Source organism: Schistocerca serialis, chromosome 12, assembly GCF_023864345.2.
Source record: "Schistocerca serialis cubense isolate TAMUIC-IGC-003099 chromosome 12, iqSchSeri2.2, whole genome shotgun sequence".
NCBI classification, from domain to species: Eukaryota; Metazoa; Arthropoda; class Insecta; order Orthoptera; family Acrididae; genus Schistocerca; species Schistocerca serialis.
The window spans coordinates 44469778-44482145 of NC_064649.1; the positions used below are offsets into that span (position 1 = coordinate 44469778).

At 45.4% G+C, this 12368-nt stretch overlaps 1 non-coding gene across 1 annotated transcript; it reads left to right on the forward strand.

The window, feature by feature from the left end:
• The first annotated feature begins 882 nt into the window (after positions 1-882).
• On the forward strand, positions 883-954 carry Trnaa-agc (transfer RNA alanine (anticodon AGC)). The gene has a single exon. It is a non-coding gene; the product is annotated as a tRNA-Ala (tRNA).
• The last annotated feature ends 11414 nt before the right edge of the window (positions 955-12368 follow it).

Sequence of the window (12368 nt, forward strand, 5' to 3'; positions counted from 1 at the left end):
TCACTCAGTTAATACTAGGCAGAAATCAAATCTGCATGTGGAATGCACTTCCTTGACGCTTATGCAGAAAGGAGTGCAGTATTCTGCTGCATCGACTTTCAATAAGCTACCACAAGAACTCAAAAATCTTAGCAGTAGCCCAAACTCTTTTAAGTCTAAACTGAAGAGTTTCCTCATGGCTTACTCCTTCTATTCTGTCGAAGAGCTAAAAAATTAGGTAAATTCCAGTGTTACATTGTTGATTTTCTTTATTTAAACTTACGACTTGTCACCTGAATATGTTTCTTATATTTCATTTTATCTGTTTCTACTATTGTGTTATAATTTTATGTATTCACTCGTTCCATGTCCATAAATAAATAAATATATAAATAAATAAATAAAATCTTCTAACGTTGATCATTGGCTCTTGGAATGTAGGCGAGGGCCTTAATCACATGTGACAATTGAGAAACACGTGAGCTGGTCGGGCGATGCCCTGACAGCTGAATCGACAGCTTCTGCTTATGTGGGGAGGGCGATGGCTTCTCCTGAATGTGCTGACTTGCAAGCGCCGGTCGTTGCCACTGCTGGTCTGCCCACTGTTTGCCAGTGTGTAAAACTAAACTAAGTTTTTCATTTATTTTCTACTTTCTACTTCACTTCACATTGATTTCACTGATTTATATACCTATCTTAAGTACCACTCAACAATAATTAAGGCCAGGCTGCTCAATGATCCATTCAGAGCAGATTCAGATCAGGCCCAAACACTTATGGGAAACGGCGAAATGCCTGCTAATGAGCAGGGGCACTATGTCAGTGGTGTGTGGTATAAGTTGAGAGTTCGGGTGTGACGGAAGGCGGTGCTAGGGTAGTCCGTGCAGTTGCCGTGACCACTGTGTCCAGATGGTGTAGTGGTCAACGCATCTGCCTAGCAAGCAGAAGCCCTGGGTTCGAATCCTGGTCTGGCCCAAATTTTCGATCTTACCCATTGATTTAAAGCAGTTCCCGTTCGCAGCCAATGTCTGTAATTCCTTGCTGTCGTTACAATTATTTGTGAGGGGACACACTGTCTGTAGCAGGCTGTGCAATTATATCCTTTATTCGTTGTACGCTAGGGCAGTTTCGACACTAAGTAACTTTCAAGTTCTTACAAAAGAATGCTTAAATGTGGAGGGGTATTACATTAAATATACCCACCGTGGAAAACCATTAAACGTAAATACAACACCGAGCGAGGTGGTGCAGTGGACAGCACACTGGATTCGCATTCGGGAGGACGACGGTTCAAACCCGCGTCCGGCCATTTTGATTTAGGTTATCCGTGATTTCTCTACATGGCCTGAGGCAAATGACGAGGTGGTTCCCTTCAAAGGGCACGGCCAACTTCCTTCCCCATCCTTCGCTAATCCGACGGGACCGATGATCTCGCTGTATGGTTACGTCCCCCAAATTAACGAACCAACCGACCATAATAACAACTGTGTTTAAATTTTATTGAACCAGTCTTACTACGGACAGTGTTTTCTCTCACAGGATGTGGACCCACATATGAACAAAATATTAAGAATTAATTATGTGATGCATCTTTACGTAAACAATAAAGTACTCAAGCAGTGATTCAACCTGTTCAACACTAGATTTTAATTTCTATGGTCTATATTATTAGATTAAGTGTACTTTGAATTATTTAGTGCGCTCACTCAAAATTAAACTCTGAGAGGAAGCACATAAATGAGAAAATATCTAACAATGCCTCATTTTTCCTGTCGTGTTCCGATAAAATGATGCAGTGCAAAAATTAAGATAGATGTGGTGTCATAAACAAATTATTCATCCCAAATTATTCATCCAAAAGTCATATAACTTAAGCACTGAGTTGTGGTCACGTGGAGGAAGGTTTTGGAACAAATTCCATCTTGTCTTTAAAAATAGAAGCCCTCGACTCTGTTTCCAGCACTAGCATCACTTTCCCCATTTCCTGTTTAATACACGAGTGGTGAGTGAGGAGAATAACTGTAGGTAAGAATCGTCACGAGCCCTAATCTCTCCGCTTCTGCTGTCGCCGCCTGTGCGCGAGATGCACCTGCGACGAAGTAACATATTTTGCGCGTGATGCTTCACGTACGCTCTCGGAGCTTGTCCGTGACGCACAACGCCTCTGTTGTAGCGTCTGCCACTGGATTTCGTTTTGCATCTCTGTAACTCTCTCCTGCCGATGGAACAAACAAAGCACTTGTTTGCGTCGGCTTCTTCTGCTCTAACTATCACGTATGGTTAGGGCCCAGACTAACAAGCTAGGGATAGTCGACGAAGTTTTGTATGCTACCTCCTTTGTGTGAGTGCGTGTGTGTGTGTGTGTGTGTGTGTGTGTGTGTGTGTGTGTGTGTGAGTGTGAGTGTGTGTGTATTTAGAGCGATAAAGAGTGGGTTTACTGTGGTGGTTTCGGTAAAATAGTCTGAGACGAATTTGGATGAAACATTTATAACTAGAGATGGATAAAATTCCATTTCACTTGAAACTAAATTATCCTCTGTGATTGGCGCTCACATTCACTTGGCCGATCATACCAATCACGAAGGATGTTGTCAGTCTTAAAATTCGGTACTGAATTCCGAACTGAACGAAAGAAGTATAGAATAGAGACTACAAAAAATAGCTCAGCAAAGTGTAGCTGGCTGTTCACTTACAAGGGATATGATAAATCAGCCGTACTGGTGACTCATTAATAATTTAGGGAGCAAGCCAGAAATCTCACAGAATGTTAAATGTTGTACCACATTCATCTAACTGTCCCCTAAAATACAGGTCAGCCGGTAAACTAACCTGTATCCTCTTGGCAGAATCTAGTTGAGTGTGACTACTGACATCTGATCGCCACAAGCATCACATATTGGAGTGTCCTGTTGCCGAAGAGGGAACCCATTCCTCATCGGACTGTGGCCTATCTGAACCCGTGAAGAAAAATTTAACCTCCCCTCAATGGCCAAAAGCAGGTACGCCACGGCCGAGTAGTTGGTTCTCCTAGCCGCAGATTATTGTCCATGTCCCTGACTTCTAATACCTCTTGTTGCCACCAACGAATCACCCTGTACCTCAGCAGCGGGGATATAGCCCATAGGCGGGACCGCACATTGAGCTTCCTGATGTAGAGTGCGTGCTTCCTTGGCTGCCACATATCTAAACTCATTTCCCGAATTTCCTTCTGTCCTGGTAACAGCTGAACGATACCACCTTGTCCAGAATTTGTAGACAGAGAAGGAAGTACAGCATGTTCCTGATAAATACGAGGTTCGTTCATTAAGTAACGCCCCACATTTTTTTTCTCAGAACATGTTTATTGTTAAAGAGTCAGAATTTGGTGACTATATACATCAAGATGTCTTGTCCACGTCTTATTTTTATACGTGGTCTCCATCACGTCCTATGGCCGTACGCCAACGTTGTGGAGGAGCATGTATTCCCTGTTGGTAAAAGCTCTTGTCCTGTAGGCCTAGCCATGTTTTCACTGCATGACTGACACTTTCAGCGTGTGTCCCAACAATTCGGATGAAATGGCCTTTCTTTGAATCTTATGGTCCGCGCTGAGCATTCGTGGAACCCATCGTGAGCACCTATTTGAATATCCGAGGGTCTCGATCATTGCAGACGCACTTCCAGTGCTGAGCGACAACTATAGAGACAATTGTCGAGTTGTGATGCGCCGGTCGGCACGAATAATGGCATCCGCACGATTCAGCACGTCCGGAGCTGTGGCTGTGACAGGACGTCCCGAGCGTGGCTGACCATGGAGCTCTGTTTCTGAATTTCCTGAGGCTATAACTTTCTTTACCCATCGTCCAACTCTATTCCTATCAACTGCAACATAACCATACACTGCACACAAACGTTTATGGATGTTCACCACAGTTTCTTTTCCTGCACACAAGTATGCAATAACAGCACGCTGCTTGTAACGTGAGTCTCATGTAGACGCCATTTTGACGCTGTACTACGGCTCCGCCATCTGCCAGAACGGTTCGAAACTTCACCGGCGCACAAAACAAACATCAAATGTGAAGCATCAACAACGACGTTTGTCTATGTATATTAATGGATTTTTACAAAATTGTGGCGCATTACTTACAGACCGACCATCGTACGGATCCAGCCTGGGGGGAAGGGAGGGTGTAGGGTGTAGGGCTGTGGGGCTGCAGCCCCCTCCCCCGCCCCCCCCCCCCACTCCCGAACTATACCCGTTTTTTCTTACTCCCAAAAAGATATCTTTGCAGCCGTCTCAAAAATGTACTCGTTGTATTACTCTAGAGAATATTTCTATGAGCTCAGCCCTCCCCCCGCCCCCAGACCATAATCCGGGATGGGAATCTGCATGTGCTGTATAAATACGTGCAATAGATTTAATGGCACCTATGGAGTCAGAGCAAACTAGGAATTTCTTACTACGTGTCAGTATCGTTCGTTGCAGTGCCCTGAAAATTACATGTAATCCTGCGTTAAATACAGTAAGTTTGTTTGGCGAACGAAATTCGAGGACACAACCACGGAAAGCCAGTGAGCAGCCAAGAGAGTCCTTCTGCTTAAATCCATCTGTAAATCTGAGAATGTACACCGCCTGACAAAAAACCGGAACCACCTAGAAGGCACGATCGGATGTCAAAGAAACCTCGTACACGTGCACACAGTCAGTGTGTATGTACCTCCGTGAGAGGTAGAACGTCCACCAGAGGGTATTGTTAAGTATTGCTACCAGGCCTAGCAGCATGGGGCGTGAACAGCATCAGATGTTGCGTGATCGCTGTGGATGCAGCCTACTGGTCTGAGACAGCGTTATCAGCACACAAAAAATGGCTCTGAGCACTATGGGACTTAACATCTGTGGTCATCAGTCCCCTAGAACTTAGAACTACTTAAACCTAATCTAAGGACATCACACACATCCACGCCCGAGGCAGGATTCGAACCTGCGACCGTAGCGGTCACGTGGTTCCAGACTGAAGCGCCTAGAACCGCACGGCCACACCGGCCGGCTATCAGCACCTGTCAGACTTTGAAAGGTGCCTCATTGTGAGTGTCCATTTGTCCGGCTGGACGAATCGTGCAGTATCCAAATTCGTGGGGGTTTCGGATGTGACAGTGGGTCGATGTTACTCTACATGGCAACGAGAGGGCAGGCATACTCGTAATCAGGGTTCCAGTCGACGATGTCTGACCACTATAAGGGAGAATCGCCGTATTGTGCACCAATCACACTGTAACTTCTTCACCTCCCTGCCTGCCATCTGAGAACAAGTAATCAACTCCTCGTGCAACATCATATGTCATCCCGGACCACTTGTCGGAGACTACCAGCAGCAGGACTAGGCGATGTTGTCCCTCCAACCATCAACTATAGTCTATGGTTGAAGAGACAATATCTCTGTTACAGGTAGTCTGCGAAAGCAAGTTGTAGATGTTGACCACTGACGCATCGTGTGTATGGACGGTGCTAATATCCTAAGGCCTGAGTATGGTGCACTGAAGCACCGAAACTGGTAGCCATGCAACAAATGACATCCTAAGGACGGCTGTAGATGTTCCAGTTTATTATACAGATGAACTGCGGAAGTCCCTCAGATCTGCAATCACAAGGATGGACATATAAAATGGACATAAAGGTGTTCAGTACCTTCAGGAGCCTCGCCTTCAGATCCCTTAGGTAAGATTGGTCACTCAGAATCTTCACCGAGTGTTTAATCTTCAAAGTTCTGTTCCTCTTTTGCGACCAACGGCCTTGCCGCAGTGGTAACACCGGTTCCCGTCATATCACCGAAGTTAAGCGCTGTCGGTCTGGGCCAGCACTTGGATGGGTGACCATCCGGTCTGCCGAGCGCTGTTGGCAAGCGGAGTGCACTCAGCCCTTGTGAAGCAAACTGAGGAGCTAATTGATCGAGAAGTAGCGGCTCCTGTTTAGTAAACTGACATTCGTCCGGGAGAGCGGTGTGCTGACCACATGCCTCTCCACATCCGCATCCAGTGACGTCTGTGGACTGAGGATGAAACGGCAGCTGGTCGTTACAGCTGGGCCTTCATGGCCTGTTGGGGCGTTTAGTTTTCCTCTTTTGCAGCAGAGGTGGATTAAAAATCCGATAAGAGAGAGTAGAATCACAACGCACACGCACACGCACCTAACTCGAAAATCTACCAACCTTGTAGTCGCTATCTCTTTCGTGGGTGGGTTGCATTTCCTTAGTGTCCATCCAGTGGTTCTTGCTTTTCTCATCACTGCTTTATGTGCTTACCACACTCCAATTCGTTCCTCATGCATGCTATATTTCCCGATTGTGACTGCAGCCTGCCGATAAAATCTGATGCCGGAATAACAGTCTTAGTGCAACAAAAACACAGCAAAAACAGTACCAGAAGAACTAGTGGCAAGTAGAGGAGGGGTGGAGGGAATAAAGAACCACCGCCTGGCGCTCAAGACTCAATAAGGGCGAGAACGTCACAGATTGTCCATCCAAACCAAGTAGCAGACACTACAAGGGAAGGGTTGCCCATTGCGAAGAGGCTTACTGTTAGGCGAGCGCTCGTTCCCAGAAGAGCTGGGCAACACGTTATATTCCCTCCGTAGATCGCGGAAAGTCACTGTGACGGGAAGAATCAGAGGTGTTATAGCTCATCGGATAGCTTACCCATAGCCGTTCTTCCCCCGCTCATTATTGAATCGAACAGGTAATGGATGTTATGTTAGTGGTACACAAAGAACCCCCTTCCACACACACACACACACACACACACACACACACACACGCGCGCGCGCGCAGGTGCCTTGCATATCCTGATGCAGGTGTTGGTTTCGTCGCATCTTATTCCACCGGCCTTCCGAGGTCTGTGGATGGTTTCTGTCGGCTGCACGGCGTACCAATTTGTTCTCAGACTGTATCCGAGGCCGGTCCACCTTCGTAAAGTGGGTTGCTCATGCTGCATTACAATTCACCGAGTGGTGATGCGTAGCCACGGCCGATTCCTCGTATCTGAATTTGTTATTTCATGACACGATCGCAACAGATTGAAATTTGTGTCAAGCATTTCTACGTTTGCAGTGTATTCCACGTGACAGGCAGATAACGCTCTAAATTACAGAAATCAATACGTTGCTAGTTTATTCAAATCCGTGGTCGGTTTCGGTTTTCCAGTCATCATCAGATTCAACGGGTACATAATTGAGACGTACGCCCGTAGACAATACGTGATGCTTTAGGATTGGAGACGTGCTTGTCTGTAGTAATTGAGTATGCGGCTGGTTCTCACTGGTAGTAATGTAAAATGTTGCTCGTCGTCTGATCTATACTGTTTGTCCGAAACCAATAGCGCCTTAGTTTTAACGGCAGTGGTTCCTAAACTGTTCTAAAATAAGGAACTAAAGGTTTTAAATGAGTGTTTCTGGTGATAATAGAACTTCAAAGACCAATGAATGGGAGACAGACGTCTATGAACTTCTTGTTGGTGTTAAATCTGCGCCGGCCGGTGTGGCCGAGCGGTTCTAGGCGCTTCAGACTGGAACCGCGTGACTACTACGGTCGCAGGTTCGAATCCAGCCTCGGGCATGGATGTGTGTGATGTCCTAAGGTTAGTTAGGTTTAAGTAGTTCTAAGTTCTAGGGGACGGATGACCTCAGATGTTAAGTCCCATAGTGTTCAGAGCCATTTGAGCCATTTGTTAAATCTGCGTCTACATTGTAGGTATAGGTTTTTATGTTCGTAACGCCACGTAGCGCTCTGTATGAAAATCACTGACTGTGCTGTGTGCAGTCTGTGGCTGGTTTGCATCAATGGAATTTTTGCTAATGTAGTGTAGGGCAGTTGGATGCGAAGAGCGCGTGTGTCAGTTTAGTATTGATCAGAATAAGTTTAAAAAATGTTCAAATGTGTGTGAAATCTTATGGGACTAAGGTCATCAGTCCCTAAGCTTACACACTACTTAACTTAAATTATCCTAAGGACAAACACACACCCATGCCCGAGGGAGGACTCGAACCTCCGCCGGGACCAGCCGCACACTCCGTGACCGCAGCTCCTCAGACCGCTCGGTCAGAATACGCAAAGAGACAAATGTCTGAGTACGTTCAGTTCTGCTCAGCTGTTTGAAAATCAAATAACGTAAGAGGTTTATCAGCACAATATTTCATTAATTTTTCTAATGGGATGTTTCAACATCTACGATAAAAAACATTCACCGTTCAGCTAGTAAACACAAGGTGTATTCGAAAAGCAAGAACCCAGTACTTACGTTAGCAGCTCAGAATAAAGTTATACGAACGTAGCACCATTATTTTGATTGTTTACGAAGCCACGGAAGTCAATGTTCTGACGCAGTAGGAAGGATGACCCCAGCAGTTTGGTCCCATAGGTACCTGACCCAGTAGTCCCTCTGCCGTGGTCGCAAGAATGCCGTAACGGCTTCGAAAAATGATTGGGCTCGCCATTTGCGAATTGCTTCCTGAAATTAGATTTTTATCTACAAAATCTGCAGCTGCTCAGATTCATCACTTCCAGTAATGACCGAAGGGACTGAGCTGTTTTCTGCGAAGTGATTTTGTAGCTAAAGCGTTTTCTAACGAATGTGCTTATATATGTTGAACCCGAAGTGCACCGACGAACTTTCCGAGCTTGTTCATGGATATTTTTTGAGTACGTCGATATAGCACATCCTCTGTCTCCGGTGGTTCGTTACAGAGTGATGAAATACGATTTATTCGGTATCTTACCCCAATTACGTTTGTTCCCGTGAAAGTATCGCCACAACAATGAAAAAGCCTGTAAAATGCAGTCAACAAAATCTAAACGTAAGCACCACCAACGGGTTAGGCCTCAGGCCTTTTCAGACTGCCCAACTGCTGTACGAGGAGCGATCTATGACTGTGGGAGATGTGACCAGTATGTCACCAAACCATAGAGCCGTTGTCGCCAGAAGATGAATCCTGGTGACGCCGCTGCTTCTGTACGTAAGCAGCGCCTCATTTGATCCCACAAGGGCTGAGTGGACCCCGTTACAGACTTCCTCACATCAGGAAAAATCTGAGGAGATATCGGCAATCCAACCAGCGTCCTTCCGCAACGGAGGCAGTGACGCTAACAATTCGGCGACGGAGACGGTCACCGGTAACATGTACTCCACAAAATACAGCTCCACAAGTTGTATGTTGTGGCCGCCGTTGCTGCGGGAACAGCTGAGCAAAGCGTCGCGACGGCGTGCCGCTGTTCCACTGTACTCAGTAAACCCACACACGAGATGCGCCTCGGGCTGCTCGTCACCGGTAAACCCACACCCATTATAATGCTGCGTATCCCTTACTATCAAAATGTTCACCGATGTACAGAAAGTAACTATCCTGTTATTATGTCAACTTCTCTTCAAATATGGGGTGTCTAGGAAACCTGATTTCTTGAATCACTAAATCAAACAAGTCGTATTAATGAGTTTTATTACAAAAAGTAAATGAAAATACTTAACTTTAACAATTACATAGCAAAGGGCGACGTAAGAAATAATGAATCTTCTTCAGCATTAACAATCACAAGTCTGAGTTACATACACTACTGGCCATTAAATTTTCTACAGCAAGAAGAAATGCAGATGATAAAGGGGTATTCATTGGACAAATATATTATAACAGAACTGACATGTGATTACATTTTCAGGCAATGTCGGTGCATAGATCCTGAGAAATCAGAACCCAGAACAACCACCTCTGGCCGTAATAACGGCCTTGATACGCCTGGGCATTGAGTCAAACAGAGCTTGGATGGCGTGTACAGGTACAGCTGCCCATGCAGCTTCAACACGATACAACAGTCCATCAAGAGTAGTGACTGGCGTATTGTGACGAGCCAGTTGCTCGGCCACTATTGACCAGATGTTCAGTTGGTGAGAAATCTGGAGAATGTGCTGGCCAGGGCAGCAGCCGAACATTTTCTGTATCCAGAAAGGCCCGTACAGGACCTGCAACATGCGGTCGTGCATTATCCTGCTGAAATGTAATGTTTCGCAGGGATCGAAAGAAGGGTAGAGCCACGGGTCGTAACACATGTGAAATGTAGCGTCCACTGCTCAAAGTTCCGTCAATGCGAACAAGAGGTGACCGAGACGTGTAACCGATGGCACCCCATACCATCACGCCGGTGATACGCTTCCAATGTGCGTTCACCAAGATGTCGCCAGACACGGATGCGACCATCATGATTCTGTAAACAGAACCTGGATTAATCCGAAAAAATGACGTTTTGCCATTCGTGCACCCAGGGTCGTCGTTGAGTACACCATCGCAGGCGCTCCTGTCTGTGATGCAGCGTCAAGGGTAACCGTAGCTGTGGTCTCCGAGCTGATAGTCTATGCTGCTGCAAACGTCGTTGAACTGTTCGTGCAGATGGTTGTTGTCTTGCAAACGTCTCCACCTGTTGACTCATGGATCGAGACGTGGGTGCACTATCCGTTACAGCCATGCGGATAAGATGCCTGTCATCTCGACTGCTAGTGATACGAGGCCGTTGGGATCCAGCACGGCGTTCCGTATTACCCTCCTGAACCCACCGATTCCGTATTCTGCTAACAGTCAATGGATCTCGACCAACGCGAGCAGCAATGTCGCGATACGATAAACCGCAATCGCGATAGGCTATAATCGGATCTTTATCAAAGTAGGAAACGTGATGGTACGCATTTCTCCTCCCTACACGAGGCATCACAACAACGTTTCACCAGGCAACGCCGGCCTACTGCTGTTTGCGTATGAGAAATCGGTTGGAAACGTTCCTGATGTCAGCACGTTGTAGGTGTGGCCACCGGCGCAACCTTGTGTGAATGCTCTGAAAAGCTAATCATTTGCATATCACAGCATCTTATTCCTGTGGGTTAAATTTGGCGTCTGTAGCACGCCATCTTCGTGGTGTAGCAATTTTAATGGCCAGTAATGTAGATCGTAGAAGCGAAGTAACGAGCGTTGACGCTGCTATCCAAATTAATAGCCTTGAAGCTGCTCTTGAACTGAGGTGTCGCCATTCGGCCGCGGTACTTCTGTCTTCTTCACTTAAGGGACGCTGCTGTCGCGTTGTCGTTCTGGAGAGGTGTCGGTCAGCGTGCGTTTCGCTGACTTCTTCTCACAGCCATCTCTTTTCTATCGTTCCCGACTGGCGTGCCGGCGCTCTACTTTACGCCGTAACACCTATGTTCAGCCAACTAGTCTAGTGTTGTCACGCTTTATATAATTTCTCAAGAGCAGAAACGTTACATTAGCAGATAAATGTTACTTATCTTGCTATGGCTGTCTCGTTGCCTAGGATGTTGGTTGCTGTTTATGCTTTCCAATAAATAGGTCCTATGCTTTTTGTTTCAGTAAAAGTCGCTGCAAAATTGTGGCTTTTTGACATGATCAGTATTTATTCATAAGTTTCTGACGCTTTCCACACCACCACTTGTTAAGCAAAAGCATTGTACTACATTTCAGGACAACACAAAGAATCTCCACAACAGCTGTAACTATTACCGTCTGTTTCGCGACTAAAATTTCTATAACTATTACGTGCATAGCCTCCAGATCCTTCTAGGGTGGTACGAAGTTCAAATTAATTTTATTATGACTGTCTTAACTGAAATTACTTTGCAGGCATAATTTACATAACGTTTTCTGGAAATTTCAGTTTATGTAAACATTTGTGCACCTAATAAGTAATAATGAAGTTTGTAAATTTTGACAATATAAAACTATCAACTTCCTTTTTTTGTACAATCGTCGATTGAATTATCGATAGTAAAATTAGAGAAATTTAAAATGAAAACAGAAATATTGCTTACATGTAAACTAAAGCATGTTAGTTTCACTGTAAAGTTGCTTTTGAATCATTTCAGTTAACAATTGTGGCCACTAATTTTCATGGTTCAAAATTGATGTTGCTATATGAATCGATATGAAAAATAAAATTATATTGTCAGAAACTTAGTGTTTTGGTGCTGATATAAGTAGAATTATTTTTAGATGTGGAATATATAATTTAAATACATAACTTAACTCAAAAAATGTTTCAAATGGCTCTAAGCACTATGGGACTTAACATCTGAGGTCATCATTCCCCTAGACTCAGAACTACTTAAACCTAACTAACCTAAGGACATCACACACATCCATGCCCGAGGCAGGATTCAAACATGCGACCACAGCAGCAGCGGGATTCCGCACTGAAGCGCCTAGAACCGCTCGGCCACAGGGGCCGTCTATAAATTTAGTCAGGCCGAAATTCAATAGAAGCACTACAGTTCTGAGGCGGCGTTCTTCTTTACACCATATTAATGAGTGCCGTTGTGGATGTACAGGTAACACTGAGGGAAACCCAAAGCCGACTCAGAACCGAGCG